Source organism: Chrysemys picta, chromosome 5 (genome assembly GCF_011386835.1).
Source record: "Chrysemys picta bellii isolate R12L10 chromosome 5, ASM1138683v2, whole genome shotgun sequence".
Taxonomy (NCBI): Eukaryota; Metazoa; Chordata; order Testudines; family Emydidae; genus Chrysemys; species Chrysemys picta.
The window spans coordinates 62,533,328-62,553,016 of NC_088795.1; positions in this window are offsets into that span (position 1 = coordinate 62,533,328).

The following is a 19,689-nucleotide window of genomic DNA, read 5'->3' on the forward strand; positions in this document are numbered from 1 at the left end:
TGGCCGCAGCTCCGCCTGCTTCCCCCAATCAGCCCAGTGCTTATTTTCTCCTGCCACAGCCCTTTCCTAGGGCTGTTTTAAGCCCCTTAGGGCAGGAGCAGGTATCCACCCTGCTACAGTCACTTACATTTTAAACATGAAATGACTGTAACTGAAAGATGAGGGGAAAATATCATTTTCTAGTTTTCCCCCAGTTTGTTTACTTTGTGCATTTGACAGCACAAGCTTAGGGAGGCAGTAGGAGTGGCTGACTAGCTCCTCTGGGTTCATAGCCTCAAAGAATTCAGCCAATAGGTTGCGTGAGGTGCCTGATGGTAGATTTGTCCATGTAGCATGCTTTGAATACTGCCTCCACTTGGTGGAAAACATTTTTCACCCTCATGACTTGAAGATAATTAGATAACATGGTATTGGTGCATTACACATGCCTTCAGTAGAAACAACAAAAATAAATGGGTAACATCAATAAAGCCTTTTTAGGCATTAGTAATGACTTCAGTTATTGCAGGGGAAAATGCAAATTTTGATTTCCCATGGCAGGTTAAAAGTTTCTTTAATGGTAAAGAACCTGAAAATTGCTATCATTATAATTAATAACCTCTAACCTCTTCTGGAATTATTTTGCTGCTTGTTTTTTTGTTTTGCTTGCAGGCTATCTTCACTGGGTGACATATAGTGGCAAATATAATGCATGCATTCTACAATCTTTGGCAAACTAAATCTTGTTTCATATTAGATATATTTAAGGCACTTGCTAAATCCAAGCAGTTATCACTGTAGCATCACATACTTAAGTTATCTACCTCCATCAGTAGATGTAAATCATCCACAGCCATCATGGACCTCATTGGAACAGGAACTTGAACTGGAGGCCTTGTTAGAGATTTCTCAAATGCTTTCTTGTGATCAAATGTAAGGTTTCTTTCAAAGGCCAAAGACTTGTTTAATTATCCTTTCATCTCTAAACTCAAGGTCCAAGTAAACTGTTCTTGTCTTAATAATTGCCAGGCTTTAAAATTGACTTCAGGAAGATTAAGAACAGGTCAATAAATCAAAGTCTTTCCTCAGCCTGTGTGTTCTAACATCTGCACGCTCATGTTTAACAGCAGGTGTATAATAGTTCACTCGGGGTTGCTATTAGTAAGTCCCATTCCTCCTTTGTTATTATTGCCAACTGTTCATTAATTGAAAAAGCATTCCAAAATAACACTTGATGGTATAACTTTACATTTTAAGGGCTCATCCCATCTGTTTGCATTAGGAGACCTCAAATGGCCTCAGTCAATAATTCAGCTCTTCAGAGCCCTCTCTGTCAACATATCCTGACAAGCTGTAAGAGAAACCATTAGAGAAAGGAATTTCATGCTACTGGCCCTTTTTGTTTTATGACCATTTTAAAGACATATTTTTAGGTCACACAAAAATACTGAGTTGCAGTTTTTGCAGTACAGAATTTACTTTGCTTCTGAGCACTTGTAACTAATGCTACATCTATACTTGCAAGCGTCTACAGGTAGCTGTCCGTGTACTGTTAGCACATATAGCCATGCAGAGTACATAGGTGCTGGAACTAGAGATGCAGCAGTACCCAGTGGCTTGAAGTGGTTTCCCTCATATCCAGAGCTTACAGTTTAGTTCAATGGCTCTCAGCACCCCCATTATACAAATTGTTCCAGCACCTCTGGCAGAGTATCCACATATACAGTGCTGGGCATGGCACATGCATGTACCTGCATCCACACTGTTCATTGTTGGTATGTGATGTTAGTGCTACCTTTTCAGGGGTGGTATCCCAAAGTTCTGTGCATCACAGGAGACACTCCACAAACTGACTTGTGGTGTGTTGCTGGAATAGTCTGCTGCCTTCATACATTTGACAATGACAGCTCCCACTCACCTCTCCATCCTGCCAGATCACATGGACCAAGTCCTGGATGATCTAGTTCGGCTCCTGCTATTTGTTGCAGGAAAAAAAAAACATTCATGAGGTGCACTACTTGATCCGCTAAATACTTGATGGGATTGGGCCAGAACTTTGATATGCTGAAAACGGCCAACTGAGATGCTGAGTGACAATCCATTGTGGTCCCATGGAAAAGGTCAGCATACTGGTATTGCAAATGGTATGCTCATGGGTGAATTGCTGCTTCTGGTCCAGAAGAACCAGCATGGTGTGCAGGGATCACATTGTTTTGGAAACCCGGGGTAACAACCAGTGGCTTCAGAACTTCCAAATGAGGAAGTAGATCTTCATGGAGCTGTGCACCAACTCTCCAGTGCCAGACAACTTGTTTTCAGAAACGTATACTGGTGCAGAAGTGGGTGGCTATTACCCTTTGAAAGCTGGCAACACCTGACAGCTAATGGTCAACTGCACACCAGTTCAGGGTTGTGGAGATGGTTGTACAGGTTTGCCAGCCAAATTGATATTGTCATCTACCCATGCGTGATTGCCATAACTCAAGTATCAGAAATCGGTGGACCACAATGTGATGGGTTCGGTCACAGAGACCCCCTTGGGATTGTCACCTGACGTACTGAATTTACCTATGAGCCCATTTTCCCTGCCAGCTTGGGACTCCAGAACCCTGCCTTGTTGAGCCAGACATGCTAGCCTACTGCAACACAGACCCGGGTTTGGTCCATGCCCCCAAAGCTGCAGACTTTTTAACCAAAAACTGCTCAGGTCACCTATCTCCAGCACCCAGGCACCCAGCTCCCAATGGGATCCAAACCCCAAATAAATCCATTTTACTCTGTATAAAGTTTATACAGAGTGAATTCATAAATTGTCTGTCCTCTATAACACTGATAGAGAGATATGCATAGCTGTTTGCTCCCCCAGGTATTAATCACTTACTCTGGGTTCATTAATAAACAAAAGTGATTTTTAAGTATAAAAAGTAGGATTTAAGTGGTTTCAAGTAATAACAGACAGAACAAAGTAAGTCACCAAGCAAAATAAAGCAAAAACATGCAAGTCTAAGCCATTAAGAAACTGTTTCCAGGTAAATCTCACCCTCAGAGATGTTCCAATAAGTTTCTTTCACAGACTAGACACCTTCCTAGTCTGGGCCCAATCCTTTCCCCTGGTACAGTGCTTGTTAGTTCCAGCAGACATCTTAGGTGGAAAGCAGGTGTTCTCTCATGACTGGGACCCCCCTTTGTTTTCTTCCACCCTCTTTTATAGCTTTTCCCAAGGTGGGAACCCTTTGTCTCTCTGGATACCCCCCCCCCCTTCTAAATGGAAAAGCACTAGGTTTAAGATGGATTCTAGTATCCTGTGACATGGTCACATGTCCTGTGAGACTTCATTCTTCCAGGGCTGGCCCACACTTACCCAGGGAGGTTTGTGAGCAAACAGGGCCATTTACAACCAATTGTCCTAGTCAATGGGAGCCATCAAGTTTCCAAACCACCATTAATGGCCCACACTTTGCATAATTACAATAGGACTTCAGAGTTATACTTCATATTTCTAGCTTCAGATACAAGAATGATACATACATACAAATAGGATGAACACACCCAGTAGATTATAAGCTTTGTAATGATACCTTACAAGAGACTTTTTGCATAAAGCATATTTCAGTTACATTATATTCACACTCATAAGCATATTTCCATAAAACATATGGAGTGCAACGTCACACACAGGAAAGAAGTCATGACACTAGGGTGCTCAGGATTGTATGTGAGAGGGAAGAAGGGATTTTACTCCCCCAAAGTGGTATGATTCTATACAGAGTTTCTGTGCCTATCATGATTTTGGGATAACCACTTGTAACTTGGCTCATGAAGCTGTACCCAAACAATAAGCCAGCCAAAAGAAAATTCAACTACAGACTGAGTAGTTGCAGAATGATTGTTGAGTGTGTGTCTGGGCAGCTAAAAAGCTCATTGGCGATGCCTGGACACCCAGCTGGATGCCATATGGCCAGCACTGTTCACATAATTGCAGCATGCTGTGCCCTTCATAATATATGTAAAGGTGAATATTTTTGTATAGAGTGGGCACAGAGCAGGTTTGTACATATAGCCAGATCCCACCATGGTCACACCAGTCCTGCTTCCCAGCAGGCAAGGGAAATCCAGGATGCCACATGATCACACATCCTTGAACAGCAGGTAACTTCTGTGACTGTGCTGAGGGAAATGTCAGACTACACAACCGCAAGAAAGATGCAAGATGATATTGGCACTTAGTTGTGTGCCCACATACCTATGAGTTTTGATCTCCTGCAGTCAACAGTTACAGCTATTGACCACAGACAATTGCGTGAGTTCCTCTGAGGTTAACAACTTTGGTTACGGGTTTGTGCTGTGGATGATTTTGGTGCAGCCTCATTCCCATTATTCCACAATGTTTTTGTTTCATGTTCTCACCTGTATTAAGTGCTTTACTGGGAGCAGTTTTAAATGACTTAAACTAGCTCTGTAAGGGGTTGGAGGGGCTTTAGAATTTTTTTTAAAGTACACTGTTCTCTGCTAGTGGTGGTTACAGCATGTATTGTCTATTTAGCATGACTACACCCAAGGTTGCGAGTAGTGAAAGGTGTTTATTGTTTCATGTTTTCACTGCAAATTTAATTTTTTTCCTTTTTCTATACAGTGAAAGCCAAAAAAAAAGAGGACTATATAACCTTTTCTTGTGTTTTTAATTCTGCCGCTGGGACCAGTTTGTTCGGAACACAGTTTCCTGCCCTTATCTCTCTGCTGTTTCCACCCGCTCCTTTCCTTTCCACCCATTCATGCAGCCCCACAAATATTACTGCCACTGTGGTAGCTGAGGAATGCACAGACACAGGGGAACAATAGTAATTCATTAATAATCTTTGTTGTACCTTCTCCTAAATGCTAATAGTGATTCATGGGATTTTGATAAAGTAGTTTTACAGACGTGTCTTGCTTGGGGACCATTTTTCAGTGGAATGGAGCAAGGGCTGGGCTTCAGGTATGTAGTTTCAGACCAAGAGGGGATATTGAAGGACCATCATAAAAATAGCTTTCCAGCATAAGGCCCTGGTTCTAACTATGGTTTGGGGCAATCCTGGGGGTGAGGATTAGAATGCTTCCCTCCTCCAGCCTCTGAAGTCTCCCACTACAGGCTTCCGTGGGAAAAGTCATGGAGGACTGTGCACTCCAACCACACCGTGATGATCTGGGTGTGCTCAGTGGACCAGGTGGCCCTAGAAACATGGCCATGTTACCTGTACTGATTAGAATACAGTGGAAAAAACTGTTCTGAAGTAGTCAGTGCAGCTCATTACTAGTGCAGACAACAGGAGACCAAGGACCTTTATACATTGTGTAAATGTCAGGCAGGAAAGGATTCAATGCATTGTGGGAATGAGATCTGGTACATGTTTTGTCCATCCACACTTCACTGCAGCGTGGCATGGTCTCATAACAGTGATCGTCATAAACATGCTTTAGGGGTTCATATGTCACACCATCACATACAGACCTTTGTACCTCAGTAAAATCCCATTTTCTTCAGATGCAGGACTGGAAACTGTTGGCTAACTCTACAGTCATTGTGGAAAAAAGGTTCTCTTAAGAAGGAACTTGAATAAGGAGACAAAGATGTCCCTGAGGGTGCTGTTACAGTGAAGTGTCAGCTATAGCAGCTCTAAGGTTGCTCTTATTTACTCCAGCGGCCAAACTGTTTTCTGTCTGCTCCTAGAATCATGGAGAGTAAAGGCAGATATAAGTTTTGTCCTCCATACAGATTCTGGCAGAGCTTGGCCAGACTCAAGCATCTGGACCTCCAATTCTTTAATAAATGTTTGTTTTTAAACTATAAGTCATTATACTGATTCTTACATTCTAGGTATTACAGGACATGGAGGAAAAGTACTGAGCTTGTAGAGGCAATTTAGATCCTATTTATGAATTAGAAGATAAGGAAAGCTTAGACACATCATGATGTATCAATATGTGCATTGGCTGGTACAATAGTCCTCAGACTGAGTGACTACGGCTGGTGTTGCACCAGGCATTGTAGAGTGATGTTCCTAAATCTAGCTCAGTCTGCAACTCCAACAAATCTCTGGGGTGTCCCTGCAGGCAATGCCAGGTAGGGTCAACGGATGGTGCACACCCTTTTGGGCACTGAACAGCACCGTGTGATGGGTGTTTTTGTCAATCCTGGCAACATAACCAAAGGCCATGAAACATCACTTTTGAACATGGTGAATGATTGGAAACAGGCCAGATATCTGCAATATAATGGCATTTTGCACAAAGTGAAACCCCTTTATGCTCAGGATTCGGTGCTGACCTCATACACTGAATGCCTCTAGCCACATTAAGTCTCCCTGGAAGAGGGTCCAGGGTTCTCACCCTTATAGCAACACCAGTAGTACATAGATTTGACATATCCTGAACTTTGTCTCAGCATCAAGAGGTTTTTGCATTCACAGGGAAGACATGGACTTCATGCAGGAGGCAGTGAAACCTAATTAGAGTACATCTGGTTTGCTGACACTATTTGAATTCTCTGCAGAGTATGTTGAACTCTATGCTCTTCCCTTTACTCAATGCCATCTACACTAGGGGTTGTGGTGGCCCAGCTCCAGGGTTCTGGACCTTGTCTAACATGAGATGTTCAACCCCATAGTGTAGGTAGAATCTTGGAAAACTTGACATTCTCGGGCTTCTCCACCCACAAGGCAGCATTGTTAGCATAGTCTTGGTCAGTGAACACTTGTTGATCAACCTTAATTCCAACACGTAGAGCAGAAAGTCCTAATATCCAGTTGATGGCTCAACAGAATAGTACCAGGGTGAGAATACATCTCTGCGGTTGTACCGAAATGTGGCAAAACCCATGAACCAACATGCACTCGTGGTGAAAGTGTGAAGATCACACACCAAGTTTAGTGAAACATCTGGTAAGCCAACTTAGGTAATGGGGTGTACACACTGTTTATATTGCTCTTATTTTTCCTATCAGTGTTTAAGTCAGTCATTTTTACCTTATAATTTTCTAAAGTGTATCTGTATGGGAAAAATAACTTCAAATGAGAACTTCTTGCAGTCTTTGAAAAGGGATTGTTAAATGTTCTCAATAATGAAACAGTACATTGAGTTTTTCATTCCTTCTAACCTTATCAGTGGTTGCCAGAGTAGAGAATTGGAATAGTCACTGCATCTGTCAACAGAACAGCAAAGCAGACCTGAGACAGTTTCATTAGGTTGAGCTTAATAGACACTGAAGACTTTGCTTAATTTTTTCCTCATGATATACATTTTATGCATTTGCCAGAAGTCTGAGTAATCTAGATAAAGTATGATTTCTGCCAGCAACAGAGTTTGACAAACCTGCTAAAGTGCAAATGGCTCAACTCCTGTCTTTAGGAGTCTTCATATACATAAGACTAGTGACAATTAGTGGTAAAGTAATATAATATAGATACACAGCCATATATATCTGTTTCCTACATGGCACTCTAGGAATCTAGACCATTACTGGGGTGTCTCCTATTGTAAAGGGTAGCATTTGTCATAAAAATTGTGTGGATACTTAAAGCTTCAACAAGAAACCTTACGTGGCTGAAGAACTGATGACAGAACTTACATTTGCCATAAAAGCTACTGCATTATCTATGCTTCTTTTAAACAAAACTACATTTCTAAACCTTGACATTTTGAAGAAAACCTTCCAAACTGACCCGATCAGTGTTGTCTTCTTTATCGTTATAGACTGTCTGCTTATAATAGCTGTAAGACATGTGAACTATTCCCATTCATCTCAAGTGAGTGTTAATTCAGACCTAATGGTGACTATCTTGATGCCTGTTTTAATTGCTAATTGCTAGAAGAAATATCTAGTATTTTCTTTCAGGTTATATCAGTTAAAGGGTAAATTGGGATTGTGTCTTTGGGGACAGTTTGAGCTGCTGTTCCTTTGATCATACTTGATCAGCCTCAATCAGCCTCATGATCACCCTCTCCCTGTGTGATTAATGAGGGGGTAGGACTGACCTTGGAGGTAAGGCCTTAAAAGCCAGAGGCTAAGCAACCAAAGGAACTAGTGAACAGGGTAGTTTGAGGGATGGAACCACCTCAGGTGCCAGACTGGGGGGCGCCACTAGGACCCAGAGTGTAGAAAATTGTGTCTGCTGCTGGTGCATATGTATTCTCTCTGCTCCAGATGCAGAAATGGTGGAGTGCTGTGCTGGAGGAAAGAGAGCACAAGAGACATAACAGGCAGGCAGGAGAAAAGGTAAGAGGGAATAACAGAAAGCAGCAGGAGCTGCAGGGAGAGAGAGGAGGAGGAGCTTCTTATGTACCTCTCTAGCACCCCCAGGAGCCTGGACTGATTAACACCAGCTTCTTAGGGAGCTTCCGGTTTCCTGCTGCTTCCCTGAACCCACTTGAGGAGAACAGGCAGTCAACTGAAGTAGTAGGAGCCAGTTAGGCCCTTAAGACGCTGATATCGTCCCTCACTCAGGCCCTGCTACCAGCCTGCTCATTTGTCCCCTTCAATTGAGTGTTGAGAGCCACTATAGCTGGCACAGAACAACAGTTATGAGTGAAAGAAGAAAACACCCCTCTGGGGCAGCATTCAGAAAAAGAAAGAAAGCAGGAAGGAGCTCTCCTGAGATACATAGACACAAATGTTCACAGTGAGCCTTCCGGCCCCAGTGAGGATGTGAGTGGTGAGGAGATGCCTGATCTTCCAGTTAGTCAGAGTGCAGGTGACCTGGCAGCTACTGCAGCATCCATATCTCCATCTCAAATGGATGTAACCATGCATATTCCTGAAAAAAACTGTAGATCAGAGAAGAGTGTGGTGGAGGCGCAAGAAACAGCTTCTGCTGAGTTTAGTTCCTTAAGTCTAGATGATACAGGACTGTGGACTCACTTGAGCAGTAGCCTGAGGGACTTCCTTGTATTGCATGGGCCACAGCAAGTGAAAAACTTCATGTTCCCCAAAGACAATGAAAATAGAAGTTTCCATCCAACACATTACTGGTGTGAAATCCCCAATGGTGACAAAGTGGAGAGGCCATGGCTTATGTACTCAAAAACCCAGAATGCTGCATACTGTTTTTGTTGCAAACTCTTCCAGTCTAATGTTCCAGCCACATTGGTTTCTACAGGAACAAAGGACTGGAAAAATCTGGCTAGAAATCTGGCATGCCATGAGAAGGCAGCAAATCACCAGAGAGCATTCCATAGTGGAAAGAGCTTGAGATGAGACTAAGGTTAAAGGCCTCCATAGATGATCAGCATCAAGAGAAGATTGCATCAGTCTCTCTCTCTTTACTGGCAAAACGTTCTGAAAAGGTTCATTGCCATTGTGAGAATGCTTGCTACCCAGAACCTAGCACTGCGTGGCACTTCAGATCAGCTGTATGCGCCAAACAAATTCCATAAAGTTGTGGAGCTGATGGCTGAGTTTGATGCTGTATTCCATGAGCATCTAAGAAGAGTCACCACCCAAGAAATGTACACACACCACTACCTTGGGAAAACAATTCAAAATGAGATAATACAGTTACTGGCAACAAAAGTCAAACAGAAGATTGTGGCAGATCTGAAGTCAGCAAGATATTACTCTGTTATTCTGGACTGCACACCTGACATCAGCCATATGGAACAAATGACTTTAATGGTGCGTTTTATAGCAACAACAGAACCTAGTGAAAATGTCCCTGGAATGGTGACTGTCAGAGAGCATTTTCTAGAATTTATTGACATGGATGATACTACAGGAGCTGGTATGACAAATGTGCTTCTTAAAAAGCTGGCAGATATGGGAATTGCGATAGCTGACATGAGAGGTCAGGGCTATGATAATGGTGCCAACATGAGAGGAAAGAACAGAGGAGTGCAGACACGGATCTGAGAGTTAAACCCCCGAGATTTTTTTGTCCCATGCAGTTCTCATTCATTGAACTTGGTGGTCAGTGATGCAGCATCAGCTTCTGGTGAGGCTGCTGAATTTTTAAATGTAATTCAAAGCATCTATGTATTTTTCTCTGCTTCATCCCACTGATGGCAAATTTTGAAGCAACATCTGGGAACATCCTCTCTGACACTGAAACCACTGAGTGCCACACGATGGGAAAGTTGAGTGGAGGCGCTAAAGCCTATCAAATACCAAATTGGGAAGGAAGATGATGCCATAGTTGCCATTATGGAGGATAATGCTATAACAGGAACTGTTCGTGGGAGAACTGTGGCAGAGGGAAATGGAATCAGAAACATACATAACTTTCAAATTTCTGTGTGGTTTAGTGTTGTGGCATGACATACTGTTTGAAATAAATGTTGTAAGCAAAAGATTCCAAGGTGTTGACCTTGATATATCTGGAGCAATGGAACAACTGGACAAAGCAAAGTCTTACCTACAATCTTACCAGTCAGATGAGGGATTTCAAAACATTCTGAAGAGTACACAGAAGTTGGCAGAGGAACTTCGCACTGAAGCTATTTTCCCATCCATTCAAGAATACAAGAGTCACTGAAGAAGACGACATTTTGATTACGAGGCACGGAATAATCCCATAAGAGACCCCAAACAATAACTCAAAGTTGAATTATTTAACCGGGTACTAGATTATGCAATACAGTCAGTTGAAGAATGTTTCATGCAGCTCAAGGAACACAGCAGTATATTTGGGATGTTGTATGATATTCCAAAACTCCCCATTATACTTAAAGTCCGCCTACACCAGCAATGCAGGGCACTAGAGACAGTGCTGACACATGATAACATGCGCGATATTGATACGAGTGATTTAGGTGATGAACTGAAAGCCCTTTCAAGCTATATTTCGACGGGATCAACTCCAAAGTCTATTCTGGAACATATGTGCACAAATAAGATGACCACCCTCTTTCCAAATGCTTTTGTTGCTCTGCGCATACTTCTAACACTTCCTGTAACAGTTGCCAGTGGAGAACGCAGCTTCTCCAAGCTGAAGTTAATAAAAACACATCTATGCTCCACAATGACACAGGAGAGGCTGGTCGGCCTTGCAACCATCTCAATAGAGATGGCCCAGACTGTTGACCTTCAGGAAGCAGGTCAAATTTTTGCAACCAAGAAGGCACGGAAAGCACCACTTTGATTATTCAAACAGATAAAAATGCCAGTGTTTACTATGCAGACAAGAAAAGTTACATTTGCTGTTCAGGCATTTGAAAGTTAAGTGTTACTTAACATTTTTGAACAAGGCATTTTAAGTTGTTAGTTCTCCTTTATTGGGGTAGGTAGCAGAGCAGTACCATGAGAAGAGTAGAACAGGAAGAAGGCAGAATTGAGACCTTTCAAAGTTTTGGCCCAAGCGAGGGGATATGGGGGCGTCATTTGAGCTCCCAGCCTCAGGTGCCAAAATGTTGTGGGCTGGCCCTGGGGAGTCACAATATAATTGCTATGGTTAGGAAAGTCCTCCTCGCCAGTGCCAATACAGCTCCTGTTTCCTCCATCTGCACCTGTATCCAGTCAGAGTACCTAATCATAGGATGCCTCTACCCAGATCCTGGTGTGGATTTGGCGAGACTGTGACCTGCATTTCCCACTCACAGAAAGCCAGGCTGGGGGGGACCATCCAGTATGAGAGGTGCCTGCTGGTGGAATCAGGAAGAGTGGAAGAGCTACAGGAGGAGGTGGCCAGGCTGAGAAGCATCCATGCACATGAGAAATTCATTTACAGTATTCATATGGAGACTTAGAATCATAGAATCATAGAATATCAGAGTTGGAAGGGACCTCAAGAGGTCATCTAGTCCAACCCCCTGCTCAAAGCAGGACCAATTCCCAGCTAAATCATCCCAGCCAGGGCTTTGTCAAGCCGGGCCTTAAAAACCTCCAAGGAAGGAGACTCCACCACCTCCCTAGGTAACGCATTCCAGTGTTTCACCACCCTCCTAGTGAAATAGTTTTTCCTGATATCCAACCTGGACCTCCCCCACCGCAACTTGAGACCATTGCTCCTTGTTCTGTCCTCTGCCACCACTGAGAACAGCCGAGCTCCATCCTCTTTGGAACTCCCCTTCAGGTAGTTGAAGGCTGCTATCAAATCCCCCCTCATTCTTCTCTTCTGGAGACTAAACAATCCCAGTTCTCTCAGCCTCTCCTCATAAGTCATGTGCTCCAGACCCCTAATCATTTTTGTTGCCCTCCGCTGGACTCTTTCCAATTTTTCCACATCCTTCTTGTAGTGTGGGGCCCAAAACTGGACACAGTATTCCAGATGAGGCCTCACCAATGTCGAATAAAGGGGAACGATCACGTTCCTCGATCTGCTGGCAATGCCCCTACTTATACAGCCCAAAATGCCGTTAGCCTTCTTGGCAACAAGAGCACACTGTTGACTCATATCCAGCTTCTCGTCCACTGTGACCCCTAGGTCCTTTTCAGCAGAACTGCTACCTAGCCATTCGGTCCCTAGTCTGTAGCAGTGCATGGGATTCTTCCGTCCTAAGTGCAGGACTCTGCACTTGTCCTTGTTGAACCTCATCAGGTTTTTTTCTGCCCAATCCTCTAATTTGTCTAGGTCCCTCTGTATCCGATCCCTACCCTCTAGTGTATCTACCACGCCTCCTAGTTTAGTGTCATCTGCAAACTTGCTGAGAGTGCAGTCCACACCATCCTCCAGATCATTAATAAAGATATTAAATAAAACCGGCCCCAGGACCGACCCTTGGGGCACTCCACTTGAAACCGGCTGCCAACTAGACATGGAGCCATTGATCACTACCCGTTGAGCCCGACGATCTAGCCAGCTTTCTATCCACCTTACAGTCCATTCATCCAGCCCATACTTCTTTAACTTGGTGGCAAGAATACTGTGGGAGACAGTATCAAAAGCTTTGCTAAAGTCAAGAAATAACACATCCACTGCTTTCCCCTCATCCACAGAGCCAGTTATCTCATCATAGAAGGCAATTAGGTTAGTCAGGCACGACTTCCCCTTCGTGAATCCATGCTGACTGTTCCTGATCACTTTCCTTTCCTCTAAATGTTTCATAATTGATTCCTTGAGGACCTGCTCCATAATTTTTCCAGGGACTGAGGTGAGGCTGACTGGCCTGTAGTTCCCCGGATCCTCCTTCTTCCCTTTTTTAAAGATGGGCACTACATTAGCCTTTTTCCAGTCATCTGGGACCTCCCCCGATCGCCATGAGTTTTCAAAAATAATGGCTAATGGCTCTGCAATCTCACCCGCCAACTCCTTTAGCACCCTCGGATGCAGCGCATCCGGACCCATGGACTTGTGCACGTCCAGTTTTTCTAAATAGTCCCGAACCACTTCTTTCTCCACAGAGGGCTGGTCACCTTCTCCCCATGCTGTACTGCCCAGTGCAGCAATCTGGGAGCTGACCTTGTGCGTGAAGACAGAGGCAAAAAAATCATTGAGTACATTAGCTTTTTCCACATCCTCGGTCACTAGGTTGCCTCCCTCATTCAGTAAGGGGCCCACACTTTCCTTGATTTTCTTCTTGTTGCTAACATACCTGAAGAAACCCTTCTTGTTACTCTTAACATCTCTTGCTAACTGCAACTCCAAGTGTGATTTGGCCTTCCTGATTTCACTCCTGCACGCCTGAGCAATATTTTTATACTCCTCCCTGGTCATTTGTCCAATCTTCCACTTCTTATAAGCCTCTTTTTTGCGTTTAAGATCAGCAAGGATTTCACTGTTTAGCCAAGCTGGTCGCCTGCCATATTTACTATTCTTTCTACACATCGGGATGGTTTGTTCCTGCAATGTCAATAAGGATTCTTTAAAATACAGCCAGCTCTCCTGGACCCCTTTGCCCTTCATGTTATTCTCCCAGGGGATCCTGCCCATCTGTTCCCTGAGGGAGTCAAAGTCTGCTTTTCTGAAGTCTAGGGTCCATATTCTGCTGCTCTCCTTTCTTCCTTGACTTCCAAGGCTGAGGAAGCTATCCAGCTAGAGAGGACTGCTGTCATGCCACTGGGGGAGGAGGATAAGGCTCTGGTACAGGGAAGACACTGGCTGCTGGTTACTTCTGACAGCAGGCAGTGCTCCACCCCTACTCCCAACCCACCCACCACAGTGATGGAAAATTGATGTGCTGTCCAGCCAACAAGCAATGAGGAATCACCCCCAAAGGTTGAAGAGGAGAAGCCATGTACCCCCAAGGCAGGGAGGATCACAGCCACCACTCCCAGGAGGAAACATAGGGTAGTGGTGGTTGGAGACTCTGAGGGGGATGGAGGCACCCATCTGTCGCCCTGACATGGCATCCCAGAAGATATGCTGACTGCCAGGGGCCTGATCTGAGACATTACAGAGGGATTGCTGAGGATCATCCAGCCCATGACTACTACCCTATGCTACTCATCCATGTGGGCACTAATGATACTGCGAGGTATGACCCTAAGCAGACCAGAAATGACTACAGGGCTCTGGGAGTAATGGTGAGGGAGTTGGGAGCGCAGGTGGTGTTCTCTTCAGTTCTTCCAGTCAAGGGTAGGGGCCTCGGCAGAGACAGATGCATCCTGGAGGTGAATGCCAGGCTGCGAGGATGGTGTCGCCAGGAGGGCTTCGGCTTCCTGGAATAGCAGCCCATGTTCAAGGAAAAAGGGCTGCCAAACAGAGATGGGGTCCATCTATTGAGGAAGGGGGAGAGCATATTTGGCTACAGACAGCCTAACCTAGTGAGGAGGGCTTTAAACTAGATTCAGTGGGAGCAGGTGACCAAAGCCCACAGGTAAGTCAAAAACATGGAGACCTGGGAGAAGGGTCGGAATCTGGGGGGAGCATGGGCTGTTATAGCAGAAATAAGGGAGAGAAAGACAAAATTTGGGGGGGGGGAATCAAATCAGTATCTTAGTGTCTGTATACTAATATGAGAAATACGGTGAATAAGCAGGAAGAACTCAAAATGCTAGTAAATAAACACAACTATTTCCTAGTTGGCATCACAGAAACTTGGTGGGATAATACATATGATTGGAATACTGGTATAGAAGGATACAGCTTGCTCAGGAAGGACAGGCAGGGCAAAAGGGGAGGAGGTGTTGCCTTATATATTAAAAATGTATACACTTGGACTGAGGGTGAGATAGAAATAAGAGGCAGACTTGTTGAAAGTTTCTGGGTAAGGATAAAAGGGATAAAAAACAAGGATGATTTCCTGGTAGGGGTCTACTACAGACCACCAAATCAGGAAGAAGAGGTGGATGAGGTTTTTTTAAAACTAACAAAATCATCCAAAGCATAGGGACTTGGTGATGATGGGGGACTTCAACTACCCAGACATCTGTTGGGAAAATAACACAGCAGGGCACCGATTAGCCAACAAATTCTTGGAATGTATTGGAGACAATTTTTTATTTCAGAAGGTAGAGAAAGCTAGGCTGTTCTAGATTTGATTTTGACAAATAGGGAAGAACTGGTTGAGAATTTGAAAGTGGAAGGCAACTTGGGTGAAAGTGATCATGAAATGGTAGAGTTCACGATTCTAAGGAATAGTAGGAGGGAAAGCAGTACAACAAAGACAATGGATTTCAAGAAGGCAGACTTTAGCAAACTCAAGGAGTTGGTAGGTAAAATCCCATGGGAAGCAAGTCTCAGGAGAAAAGCAATTGAAGACAGCTGGCAGTTTTTCAAAGATACATTATTAAGGGCACAAAAGCAAACTATCCCACTATGTAGGAAAGATAGGAAGTATGGCAAGAGACCACCCTGTCTTAACCAGGAGATCTTCAGTGATCTAAAATTCAAAAAAGAATCCTACAAAAACTGGAAACTTGGTCAAACTAGAAAGGATGAATATAAGCAACCAACAAGTACGTAGGGACAAAATTAGGAAAGCCAAGGCACAAAATGAGATCAAACTAGCTAGGGACATAAAAGGAAACAAGAAAATAACAGTCAGCATAGATTTGTCAAGAACAAATCATGTCAAACCAACCTGATAGCTTTCTTTGGCAGGTTTACAAGCCTTGTGGATGGGGGGGAAGCGGTAGATGTGGTATATCTTGACTTTAGTAATGCTTTTAATACTGTCTCACATGACCGTCTCAAACAAACTAGGGAAATACAACCTAGATGGAGCTACTATAAGGTGGGTGCATAACTGGTTGGAAAATCATTCCCAGAGAGTTATCAGTGGTTCACAGTCATGCTGGAAGGGCATAACGAGTGGAGTCCTGCAGGGATCGGTTCTGGGCCTGGTTCTGTTCAATATCTTCATCAATGATTTAGATAATGGCATAGAGAGTACACTTATAAAGTTTGCGAATGATACCAAGTTTGAAGGGGTTGCAAACACTTTGGAAGATTGGATTAAAATTCAAAATGATCTGGACAAACTGGAGAAATGGTATAAAGTAAATAGGATGAAATTCAATAGGGACAAATGCAAAGGAAGGAACAATCAGTTGCACACATACAAAATGTGAAATGACTGCCTAGGAAGGAACAGAGGGTCCTGTGGCACCTTTGAGACTAACAATTTTAGACAGCTTACGGTCCTTTTTCCTTTGTAGAGAGGTGAAGTGTGTAATGTAGATCTCCTGTCTTATTTTAGTAAAGTGCATTTGTGTGGAGGGTTGGTTATTTATGAAAGTCTCCAGGTTGGAGAGCTCTTTCTTGATGTTTTTCTGTTTGCTGTATAGGATGCTGATCAGGTGGTTCCTCAGTTTCTTTAATAGTGTATGGCATAATCTCTCACTGTGGTCTGTGCAGTATGTAGATAGCAATGGATTTTTCACCTTCAGTCCATTTGGTATGATGTCCATCCGTTTGCATTTGGAAAGGAAGATGATATCTGTCTGTATTTGTGCAAGTTTCTTCATGAGGTTGATAGATTTCTATTCCAAATGGCTAAATGCAGTGCCTTGCATGGTGTCAAGTATCAGAGGGGTAGCCGTGTTAGTCTGAATCTGTAAAAAGCAACAGAGGGTCCTGTGGCACCTTTGAGACTAACAGGAAGGAGTACTGCAGAAAAGGATCTGGGGGTCATAGTGGATCATAAGGTAAATATGAGTCAACAGTGTAACACTGTTGTAAAAAAAGCAAACATCATTCTGGGATGTATTAGCAGGAGTGATGTAAGCAAGACAGAGGAAGTAATTCTTCCGCTCTACTCCGCGCTGATTAGTTCTCAACTGGAGTATTGTGTCCAGTTCTGGGTGCCACATTTCAGGAAAGACGTGGACAAATTGGAGGAAGTCCCGAGAAGAGCAACAAAAATGATTAAAGAGGTTTGTTTAGTCTGGAGAAGAGAAGACTGAAAGGGGACATGATAACAGTTTTCAAGTACATAGAAGGTTGTTACAAGGAGGAGGGAGAAAATTTGTTCTTAATCTCTAAGGATAGGACAAGAAGCAATGGGCTTAAATTGCAGTAAGCGTGGTTTAGGTTGGACATTAGGAAAAACTTCCTGTCAGAGTGGTTAAGCACTGGAATAAATTGCCTAGGGAGGTGGTGGAATCTCCATCATTAGGGATTTTTAAGAGCGGTTGGACAAACACCTGTCAGGTATGGTTTAGATAATACTTAGTCCTGCCTTGAGTGCAGGGGACTGGACTAGATGACCTCTTGAGGTCCCTTCCAGTTCTATGATTCTACTAGATTGGGGGCTTAAATTTATTAGAAACTGGGGAAACTTTTGGAAAAGGGGTAGCCTTTACAGAAAGGATGGGCTCCACCTAAACCAAAAATGGAACCAGATTGCTAGCATTTAAAATTAAAAAGGTAATAGAGCAGTTTTTAAACTAAGTGCTGAGGGAAAGTCAACAAGTGCAAAGGAGTATGTGGTTGGACAGAGAAATCCTGTAGGGGAGGATCTATTAATGGAGATTCTCCATGTCCTAATGAGGAGAGGATGGAAGATGATAAAAATATAGGTAGGATCTGATGAGAAAGTCAAATGAAAAAGAGTCCCATTCAATTACATCATGTAATGGCAGACAGCTGAAAAGTGACAAATTTTTAAAGTGCTTATATACCAATGCTACAAGTCTAAATAATAAGATGGGTGAACTAGAGTGCCTTGTATTAAATGAGGATATTGATATAATAGGCATCACAGAAACTTGGTGTGGGGTTTACATAAAGAAGGCTTCTTAATAAATGGTTTCACCTGGAACTCTGAAATTAAGCTCTTAATGCAGGGACCATTTGTTGTGTTTCTATAGCACCTAACACAATGCAGTCCTGGTCCATGGCTGGGCCTCCTAGATATTATCACAATGGGGCTAAAAACCACATCTCCTTCCTGAGCAACTGCTGAAGTAAATACTCCAGTACCTGCTCATTAGCGTTGGCCCAATTAGTGGCCAAGCCTCAGGGCAGAGAGAGCACGCTTTGGAGGAGAGCATCATTTATGACCTCTTGTATGATTTTGACTAGCACAATGAAAGTGTGTTGCATGAGCACAACGCTGATGGACATTTTTGCAGGCTAGGACGGTGTTAGACTGACTGGAGAGCAGATGGGAAACATCTTGTCTCAGCTATGTGCACATAAAGCATCACTCTTTGCATCTGTACCAGGAACAGGATCAACACTAGGTTTGATTTTGATTCATAGATTTTAAGGCCAGGGGGACCATCAGGATCATCTAGATCAATCTCCTGTATAGCACAGGACATAGCATCTGATCCATCTGCATCAAGCAGAGAAACAGACACAGGGAGGTGAAGTAACTTGCCCCAGGTCACACTGTAGGTCAGTGCTTGAATAAGGAGAGCTGGGTTCTATTCCTGACTCCCACTCTAGTGTTCTATCCACTAGACCACACTCCCTTCCCTCCTATAAGGCTTCCATTTGTACACACCAGCAAAAAATTCTGGAAAATGTGTTTAATTTGTGGGTACAATCAAGTGCTTTGGCATCTAAATGTGTGTTTCATCCACTAATAATTCTGCATACAAAATTATTTCCACTATGTGTGTCCATAAGCTGCAGGCACTGAAATGAAGGATGATGTTTTTAAAATGTGGACTAATATTTTCTATTGCCAAGAGCATGACATGTGGATGAATCTATTTAGAAAGCAGACTGGCTTGAGTTGGAATTCTATGGCACTGGGAAGTAACTGGAGTCATTTATCATGTGCATATCCAGTGCTAGTGGAGGGAGGGAAACAAACTGAAAACAAAAACCAACTGTCTTCTCCCCCCATCACCACCAAGATGGAAATGAAATGTAAAAAGGCAACCACTTACAAAAAATATAGGACTGTAAGAACTAAGGTTCCACATCTGTGTTAAATCTGAGCTATTACTTTGCTTCGTGATTAGTGAGTGTCCATTATTAAGCAGCAACAACTGCAATGCAGGGTATTTACTGAGGATTAATGACCAGCACATTATTCTTTTGCTTAATGCAGTTTCTGTTGCTATACAAAGAGCATTTCTGGCAAATTAGTGAGTCATGAAACAAGTCATTTGCTTGGAACCTCTCTCAATATTGCTTTCAGCTTATAAAGGGACATGCTATCACTGCTGGAAATGGGATGGTTATTCTATCTATCTGCATGGAGTCACACAAGAACAGAAATGCATGGACCACCAAACAATGCTCAGTTCTGGTCACATTTATTAGCATTAGTCAAGGTGGAATTCTGGCTTACCACAGCTTCTGCCTTACTGAGTTTTCTCTATCTGCTACCAGGTTGAGAGCATCAGAACCTTCCATGCTCACTTCTGTTCCCAAAACAGTACTTGCAGTAATAGGCATTTGCCAT